Below are 10,321 nucleotides of genomic sequence, written 5' to 3'. Positions count from 1 at the left end.
ATGGATGCATCTACAAAAGAATAGCCACTTTCCTCATCTAAGTGGCGGAAATTATCTACAAGGGAAGCAATTCAAGGGTACACAATCCTTCAAAGATGCAATTTGTTCAAACTACTAAGCCTAGGAGGATACCAATAAATCACCTCCAAAAGGTGTCAAGCTAGGGTACCTTTGTCCTCAATCGTTAAATGCTTTTGTCAAGAGTAGACTCCCTATGGTGTTAGAAACACTGGAGGATCGCGGAATTCCCCCTCTTGCCTAGACAAGAATAAGGGTCGTCCCCTCTTTACCATGCACAAAAATGGATACGATGGGTAAAGGGATCGATAGATATTTGAGTTTCATTTTGGGAGTTTGCTTTTGTTTTTGTTTTTCCCCCCAATTTCTTGTGGCATTTGACATTTGAGAACATTTTCTTTTTGCCATTTGTTTTTTTGATTTTTGGCATTTCGATACTTGACAACTTTCTTTGCATTTCTTTTTGAACATTTTCAAAGTCACCCCAATTAGTAACGAGGGTGCCTTATTTTTGAAGTATAGGAGTTTTCATTTTTGTTACTCCTCTTTCCTTTTTGATGCAATTTGCAAACTTTTTCTTTTCTTTTCATTTCTTTGAACTCAAATTGATTTTCTTTTTGTGCCCATTCCCTTTGATGACAAAATGTATGGTAGAATATGGATGAATGATGGAAGTATGCATGGTTTCAAGGGTCACCTTGGAATAAACGGTAGCCAAGGAGTTATCACACCACAAGGTACTCTTGACTCGGCCTTAAACCATGGGTCAAAGGATACTAGCATGACACATCCTAGGGTGTTTTACAAGCATTCTAACAAGCAAAGTCTTAAGAATAAAAAGCATCTACTAGGGCCTATATACACTTGTCAAGCTTCCCAAGTAGACGGTTTCGCAAAATTTTTCTAACCATGCAAGCTACATGCCATGATGCAACTAATATAAACATCCTAATGCAAGTGATTCTACCAACTAGTATGACATATACACTAAATGCAATCCTAAGTTCACATTGTTTTACCGCATCAATCAAAATAAAGCCACATAGTCATTAACATAAAGAGGAAAAAGGAGATTGGAAAGATCATACCATGCGGTCTTCAATATCCTCATGTCTCGGATGTGGCGTAGTCGATCAATGTGAACAAGGATAAACAAACACAATATATACAAGACAATAAATACAAAGGAAATGAACTTGTTTTGGGTTTTTCAAATTTTTCAAATTTTTATGATTTTTGAAATTTTTCAATTTTTATGGTTTTTGAATAAAAGTTAAGTGTTAGAATTCCCATCCCCACACTAATATGGGCATTGTCCTCAATGGCCAACATGATGGAAATTATGCAAAAATGATGCATGATTTCTATACTAAATGCAATTCTACACTAAGCTACACTACATGATGCATGGGTTTTTGTTATGACGGAGAGGATAATTTAGATTACCTCCCGTTGTGTATGCATCAACTTCCCCAAACCAAATAAGACACTATTGCTAATGTCTAAGCATGGGTATAGTTCATGCACACACTATGCTAAGCATGAAACTAGATTGTCATTTTGGATTTTACAAATGGGAACAATAAAGAACACCTCAATGGTACCGAGGTGTGAGTCCTTTGATGTTGCTAGGACTAAACCGACAATGATCAAAATTAGATAAAATACAAAGAGATATAGACAAACCGTGGGAGAGTAGGAGTCTCCAAGGCTAGTCTTCCATCATGCTATCATCACTTCCCTCATGAGAAGTAGAGATATTACCACTTTCCTTGGTACTTTCTTCATCACTTTCTTCATTTCAAACAATTTCTTCAAACCCATGGCATTGAAAAAGACTCTTGTTTGTTCAAGAACACCCAATTTCTCCAAAGCATCTTTACATATGAATTTGGTGGATTGAATTTGTTTCATAGCAAACTTGACAAATGTATTTCTATGGGTATCGGAAATGAAATTTACCTCCGGATAATGTAAGAGTTGATTGATTACCGGAGTAGAAGGTGATGCTCCCATAGAAATTTGTTGTTGTTGCACTTCCAAATTTGGTGTTGATACCACCATTGCCAAAGCTTTCTTTGTTTGGAGAGCTTTTTGCCTTTGAGAGAGAGCCTTTGCCTTTGGTGCCTTTGTTGGTCCCTTTGTTCTTGCCATTGATGAGCTTTAACCAAGAAAAGAGTGCAAAATCTTCAATTTGTAGAATGCCCAAATCGATTTGAAGGTGAAAGGCTTTGCCTTTATGAGAACAAAAATCGACTCAAAGGTGAAGATTTTGTGCTTGGTTTTGATTGTTATTGAAGATGGAGTGATTGATTTGTTGTTTGAAGGATGGTTTGATTTGATTTTGGTGGATTTTGTTGAGGGTTTTTGTTTTTGTGATGGAAGGGATGAGGGTTTTGATGTTGTGGGTAGTGTTTGTGAGTGAATGAATGAATGAATGAAGGTGGGGTGGGTATTTAAAGGAGTCGAGATTTTTCAAAACGCAGGGGCAATCCGTGCGGATTGGGCGCAATCCGTGCGGATTCTACAGCTTCAAAATTTTCAAAATCCCGCCTAGAGACGGGCGGATTCTGGGGAATCCGCTCGGATTCTTCGTGATGGGACGGGCGGATTTTGTGCAGGACGGACGGATTCTAGTCCAGAGAATTTTCTTTGTTTTTCTTCAGCTGCAAGACGGGCGTCTTGTGAACAAGACGGACGGATTCTGTAAGACGGGCGTCTTTCCAGAAATCCGCTCGGATTCTTTGACAGTCAAGAATTTTGCAATTTCAGCTCAGATCAGGACGGGCGTCTTCTCAGCAGGACGCTCGGATCTTCTTCAGACGGGCGGATTTTCAGGAATCCGCTCGGATTCTAGTCCTTTGTACCCGGATTTACTTCACTCGTGCACAATGCATTTCCCTTTACCATTCTTCCATTCTTCTTCATTTCTTGTGTTCTTCATTGTGGGGGCACTACTAAGGCATGAATGGCCTAGGCAATTGCCATCCCCACACTAAGGTAGAGCACTACACATCAATTGAAGTCATTAGTCCCTCCCTTACTTCTCTCTTTCATGACAATTATTTTGATCAAAGTAAACAAAAATCCAAAAATGACAAAGATGCAATACAAGAATTGAAATGTAAGTTAGGGAGTTAGAAATATTTACAAGTGGTGGTTTAGGGAGGACTCCACCAAACTCTCATTCTTGATGAGATGTCAATGGGGCATGTTCAAGGTGTTGTTGATGTTGCTCAACACCTCGAAGAAGTAATTAAAAGCTTGTTCATTGTTATGGTAGAGGTCCTCAATAGACCGTGGTCCTTGTTGTTGATCATGATCGATGGCATGCCCAATGTAGGGATTGAAGATCCCTTCAAATTCGTCGTCCCAAAGACCACAAACTTCATTGAGTTGATCATTGAAAATCTCTTGCTTAGATGGAGACAACTCTCCCAATTTCTTCTCTTGGCCAATGAGGCCATCCTCTTTTTCCTTGGTTGATTTTGATGAGCTTTGCAAGCTCTCCTTGTCACAATTCACTTGCTCTTTGAATGGAGCATCTTCTACTTTCTTCTTCCATTGGAGTTCCGATTTCTTCCTTTCATCCTTCCGACTATAATGGTCAATCATGAAACATGGTTCATGCAAACGAGGAGCTCTCATGGTCTTGTCAAGATTAAAAGTTATGCTTTCATCTCCCACTTCTAGAGTGAGCTCTCCATGTTTCACATCAATCACCGCACCCGCGGTGTGTAGGAAAGGTCTTCCTAAGATGATTGGAATGTTGGAATCTTCCTCCATATCAACAATGACAAAGTCTACCGGGATGAAAAACTTCCCAATTCGCACGGGGACATCTTCCCATATCCCTAATGGTGTCTTCGTCGATCTATCGGCCATTTGAAGAGTGATATTGGTGCATTTAAGCTCTCCCATTCCCAACCTTTTACTCACCGAGTACGGCATGACACTCACACTAGCCCCTAGATCACATAAGGCTTTGTTGATCGTTGTGTCGCCAATGGTACACGGTATTGAGAAGCTTCCCGGATCCTTTAACTTTGGAGGTGAACTCCCTTGAAGTATTGCACTACTCACCTTAGTGAAGGCGATAGTCTCAAGTTTCCGGATCGACTTCTTCTTTGTGAGGATATCTTTCATGTACTTTGCATAGGCCGGAACGTGATTGATTAATTCCGTGAAAGGAATTGAGACTTCTAAGTTCTTCACAATTTCCATGAACTTTCCAAGTTGATCATCAAATTTGGGCTTGGCTTGACGACTTGGAAAAGGAAGTCTAATCACAATGGGCTCCTTCTATTTGGCTTTGTCTTCATTTTTCTTTGAATTTCCTTCTTTTGATGATTCCCCTTCTTTGGGACTTTGGACAACTTCTTCCTTTTCACTAGCTTTCACAACTTCATCCTCAACTTGCTCCTTCGGTGCTTCATATCTTGTGCCACTTCTCAAGTGAATGGCACTAACCGTTTCATGTCTAGGGGGATTACTTTGAGGTGGTAATTGCCCCTTTTGTCTTTGTGAGCTTGAAGATGCTAGTTGAGTCAATTGTGTTTCCAACATCTTGGTGTGAGCTAGAATGTTGTTGATGGTGGTGTCTTTTGCTTGGCTATCTTTTTGCATTTGAGTGAAAAATTCTTGTTGATTCTTTTGCATTTGGAGGACCGCTTTTTGGACATCAAAACCTTGGTCATTTTGGTGATTGTATGGATTTTGATTTTGGTAACCTTGGTTTTGATTGTAAAAGGGTCTTTGATTTTGGTTTCTCATGGGTGGTGGGGTGTATGTTGTTTGAGGGTTTTGAACATTTTGGCTTTTGTATGAGAGATTTGGATGGAACTTGGTGTTTTCATTGTAAAAATTTGAATAAGGGGTGCCACTTTTGTAGGCTTGGAAAGCATTAACTTGTTCGGTTGTTCCCCTACACTCACTTGAGTCATGACCCATAGTTCCACAATTCTCACATATCCCACTTGGGATTGATGAGGATGCCGTCATGGCATTGACATGATGCTTTGATGATTTTGAGTTTTCCTCAAGTCTAGCCATAGCTTGTTCAAACTTCAAGTTGATTGTGTCAATGTGAGCACTAAGTTGAGCACCCAATTGAGCAACGGAGTCCACTTCATGCTTGCCTCCTCTAGTAGCCTTGCGAGGTCTACTATATTGTGAATTATGGACCGCCATTTCCTCAATCTTGTTCCATGTTTGATTGTCATCAACTTCGGTGAACATTCCATTTGATCCCATATTGAGAATGTTCCTTGAATCTTCAAATAAACCATTCCAAAATTGTTGCACTAAAAACCATTCACTAAGTCCATGGTGAGGACATGAGCGACAAATACCTTTGAACCGCTCCCAAGCTTCATACAAAGATTCTTCATCCCTTTGCTTAAAACCCGTAATTTGAGCTCTTAGCATGTTAGTCTTTTCCGGTGGGTAGAATTTTTTATAGAAAGCTAGAGCTAACTTCTTCCAAGAATCTATTCCAAGGGTGGCCTTATCAAGGCCCTTCAACCATTGCTTTGCGGTGCCGATTAACGAAAAAGGAAATAAGACCCATCTTATTTGGTCTTGAGTCACGCCCGTTTGAGAGATAGCTTCACAATAATCGCAAAAGGTTTCCATATGAGAATGAGGGTCCTCACTAGGCATTCCCCCGAATTGGCTCCTCTCAACTAGTTGGATGAAGGCGGACTTGGCAATAAAGTTACCGGTAAGATGTTGTGGTGTAGGAGTACCATTTGGTAGATCCTCCTCGGTGGGTATAGAGTGTGACGAGAATTTAGGCATTGTAGGTGGATTTTGTGGGGTATTGTGTAATGGGTTCTCTTCTCCTTCTATTGCGAAAGGATTGACAAACTCACTAGTGGGTTGAACAACTTCACCAACACCTCCCAAATTCCTCCTAACAAGTCTCCTATTATTCGTCAAGGTTCTTTCGATTTCACGGTCAAAAGGTAACAAATCTCTTTGTAACCTTCTAGACATGCAAAATTTCAAACAACTCAAAAACAATTAGAACAAACCTTGAGGAGTTTTACTTCCTCAAGGTGAAAAAGACACAACTAATAACAATAAAAGAAATCTTAAATCAATTAAACACCGTCCCCGGCAACGGCGCCATTTTTGATCGAGTCCATTTGGTGTTCACAATTAAGCATATGTGGTCGTTGGTCAATGGTCGATACAAAACACAATTTATAGCTCAACAAGCAACTCTACTATTAGCAAAGCGGCAAGTAAAGGTCGGATCCCAAGGGACGGGTATTGAAATGAGAATTCTATTGTAACTAGTAGTGTCTAGGGGGTGTCACAAATTGGGTTGATGTAGAAGGTTACTAAACTAAAATAGCAATGAAAGTAAACTAGCAAGATGAATAAAATAAGGGGTGTAAACAATTGATTAAAGGCACTAGGGTGTCATGGGTTCATAGGGGAATCATGGGATATGATCATACAAACATGTTCTCAAATTATAAGCAAGCAATTATTGTTGTGATGGATTGAGTTGGGTTATATCTTACAATCCTAGGAAAGTTTGGGTCCCGGAGCCGAATCGATTAGATTGTACAACACCTACAAGTCGACTTAGTCTTTCCTACTTAACACATGCATGGTCTAACAAGACTCGAGTTGGGTTATGTCTTACAAGTCAAGTTGAAAGGATAGAAGGTGATAGTAAATGCAAGGATTCATAGACTTAGCATTTCATCAAACATAACATGTGCATGTATTAAGATCAAAACAAGCAAGCAAATAAGATATGAAAGCATATTGATTTAAGCATGAATCATTCCCCATGTTGGTTTCCCCTAATCACCCATTAAACCCTAGCTAAGAGACTACTCACTCATTACCATATTGATCATGCTAGAAAGGTTTTCAATCATACTAACATAATGAAACATGATGAATAAATGAAAGTAATTAACAATAATTAAAAAGGTATTAAGAGATTATACCTACTAATGATTCCAATAATAAAGCAAGAATAATAGAATTACTTGAATCCTAGATTGAGAGGTTGTCAATCTCCCAAAATAACCCAAATAATCTTCAATTACCCAAAATAAAGCAAGAACAAGAGAGAAATTAAGAAACTAGATCTTGATTAGAACTTGATTAATACTTGATTACAATATTAAAGAGAGATTTGATTGATATTACTACACTAATTATTGATAAAAGGAACATGCTCCTCTAATTAGACTAATGGGGTATTTATAGTGAAAATTAGGGAGGATGCATTAGGGTTAACTAAGGGCTAAACTAGTAATTACACTTTTTAAGTTGAGCAAGGAGACTCCGGTATTGTCCGAGAGAAGGGAGTCTCAAATCGTGGCTTGAAGAATGAAAACGTGCTGTACTGAAATCCGTGCGGATGGGAGTCGGGACGGCCGGATCTGGGCTGGGAATCCGAGCGGATCTTTGGGCAAGACGCTCGGATTGGCGAGGTGGAATCCGAGCGGATTCCTTTGAGGGACGCTCGGATTGGGCTGGACGGACGGACGGATTGTGTACAATCCGTTCGGATTGTTGGGCAGCGTCAATTCTTCTTCTTTTCTTCCCTTTTCTTCATAGAATCCTTGGGGATTTCCTTGGGGACTCAAGGATCCTTTCTCAACAATGCTCTTCTACTATGATATGTACAAAGGCCTTCTAGTCTTGTCTCTCCTTGATGCTTGGTCATTGAATACAATCAATTTAGCCTCGTTTTGCCATGAAAATGCAAGATTCTTACTCCTTTCCTACCAAGGGATCAAAATCTCAAAGAATATGCAAAACAAAGAACTAAAGATAAGAAATGACCCAAATAGGCACTAAAAAGCATGGAAACAATGGTAATTCGGGGACTAAATGTGCGCTAATTATGGTCACATCAGAGAAGCTTACTAAAATTTCTGATGCGGAAAGAGATCACGTTTCCAGTGCTCATGGTCGATCGACGAACACCACTGGTCGACCGACCAGTATACCTGAGCAGAACGCAAAACCGTCATTTGATTTGCAAAATTCGACAGCTAATGATGACGTGACGAAGGTTTTGAACATGCGCAAGTTCGATATTGTCGATTTACGTGATACTTCGGCCCGAGTTATTGACGGGTCGTTCATAGAGCGAGCTTTGAAGTCATTTCCGAGAGTTGATAAGGACAAGGTCTTTAATTCAAAGGATGTTTCAAGGAAGGAAGTAGAAGAGCGGTCCAAGTTGTCGATAAAGCCTCCATTTCCTGAGCGGCTCCAGAAATCGGTAGATGAGGTACACTATCGACTGCATATTGATGATGTCCCATTTTTTATTCCTACCCTTATTAATGCTCTAACACCTCCGCCCCAGATTGGGAGCAAGATGGAGGAAGATTTTCTTTGCTTTGACTATTTCGGGAGCTAGTTTGGGGAAGAAAGAGCCACTGATTTTCCGGCTTTGAAGAAGTCGGAGCGAGGCATGGAGTATGATCCGGAGTTCGATGAGCCGGACGATACTAGAGCATGGAGGGCTAGAGCTGCTGACGATCCATTGAGTTACCTAGATGACGGAGATGGGTGGTCTCCATCTGCTGAGATTAGTATTGCTGAGGCGACTGCATCTAGCCAAAGGCCATGGTCGGAGTTATCCCGCGTTTTTCGCGGATAAACATTTTATTGCTTGAGTTTTTAAGATAATTTATCGCATTTAAGACTATTTACCGTTTTTCGTGTGCGCGAGACTTCGCTCTTTTAAGTTTGCTTAGGATTTTAAGACCTTTAGTCTATTACTTTGGGTTTTGCGTAATTTTGGGCGCATTATTATGTGTATTTGCAGGTTTATAGACCATGTTGACTCAATTTATTGAGCTAATTCGAAGAAATCAGAACTTACAGCAGGATTTTCAGTCGATCGACTGGCCTATTTGGTCGATCGACTGACTGCTACAGTTACAGAAGCTCCTGTTCGTGTCACCTTGGTCGATCGACTGGGTGATGTGGTCGATCGACCAACCAACGCTGCTGTACCTGTGGTTGATTTGCGGAGTTGAGGGAGTCTTTTCTCCACTTTATTCTCCGCTTAGTTTCTGTTTTCTTCTGTTTTATTATTTTACACATAATTACCGTTCCAATTTTGTTTTCTCGGAATTACGCATGGTATTGTCTGTCTTTTCAGGTACTTATTGGTAGCACTGCTGGCTACTGAAACCTCCTAGCTCACGCTGGTTTGGGGAGGTTTCCTTTTGCTGCGCTTAAAGTCTTGTGAGTTTCCGAGCTTAATTTCATGACTTCTTTAGTTATTTATCGCAAAATCCCATTTCCTTTTGCTTCTTTATACATGATTTTGCACAATGGGGACATTGTGTGATTTGGTTTGGGGAAGGGTTTTGCATAGCATTCATATGTTTTTTCATTCACGTTTAATTATTCTGTTTGCATTGTTATTTAATTTCTCCATATATACAGAAAATCCAAAAAAAAAAAATTGAAAAATTTCAAAAAAATGCATGTTTTAGCATATAGGTTGAGTCGGAACGGTAGTATTTCAATGATGACATTGCATTTGTATCTGTTTTTGCCTAAGCCTTGCTAATTGACATGTTATTAGTAGAATCATATATGCATATCTACGAGTTTTCATTAATATCTCGCTGAACTTGAGACTTGACTTAGAATTTTGGCAAGCTACTTATATTTCTGAGATTTAGAGCTTATAACTGGTGACATTCATGACCAGTTTATCTAGGATGTGAGTAGTTACTCCTTATGAGACATGTTACATTAATATGCATAAATATGAACTTAATCTGCTTTATACCTGTATGCATTCGGTTTGTGGTTTGTTGACACATGTTGTAGAGGTTTCCCTTTCTTATTTTGCCCATGAACCTCACAAAGCCAAATTTAGCCTTTTGTCCCTTAACTACATCCTATATCTAGCCTGCCTTTGTCAAGGTAGTAGTATTAGTTTTGGGAATGTGTTTATTTGCGGTTTGGTTATATGCTCATTTTGAGATGATGTTGGGAAGATGAAAAAAGGAAAGAAAGAAAAAATAAAAAGAAAAAAAAAAGAGAGAAAGAAAATGATTCGAAAAAGAAAAAAGAAACAGGTGCTGTAGAATCCGGTCGATCGACTGACCATATTGGTCGATCGACTGCATCCCGAGAAAAAAGAAAGTTCGAAAAAAATCACATGTTGCAATTATTATGATTTGGTGATTTCAACTCCTATTTTATCGTTTATATCCTTTGGGGAGTTGACTTTTATGGAGGTTGTGAGTTTTGTGCCTTGAATTGGTACCGTATTGTATCATTTACATTGAGCTTG

General features: G+C 39.5%; 1 non-coding gene across 1 annotated transcript; it reads left to right on the top strand.

Moving 5' to 3' along the window:
* The first annotated feature begins 5,338 nt into the window (after window positions 1–5,338).
* Window positions 5,339–5,445, top strand: LOC141609990 (small nucleolar RNA R71). The gene has a single exon (XR_012527887.1). It is a non-coding gene; the product is annotated as a small nucleolar RNA R71 (small nucleolar RNA).
* The last annotated feature ends 4,876 nt before the right edge of the window (window positions 5,446–10,321 follow it).

Source organism: Silene latifolia, chromosome 10 (assembly GCF_048544455.1).
Source record: "Silene latifolia isolate original U9 population chromosome 10, ASM4854445v1, whole genome shotgun sequence".
In the NCBI taxonomy this organism is placed as follows: Eukaryota; Viridiplantae; Streptophyta; class Magnoliopsida; order Caryophyllales; family Caryophyllaceae; genus Silene; species Silene latifolia.
Note: the sequence above shows the minus strand (reverse complement) of the source record. Positions and strands in the feature narration are given on the sequence as shown.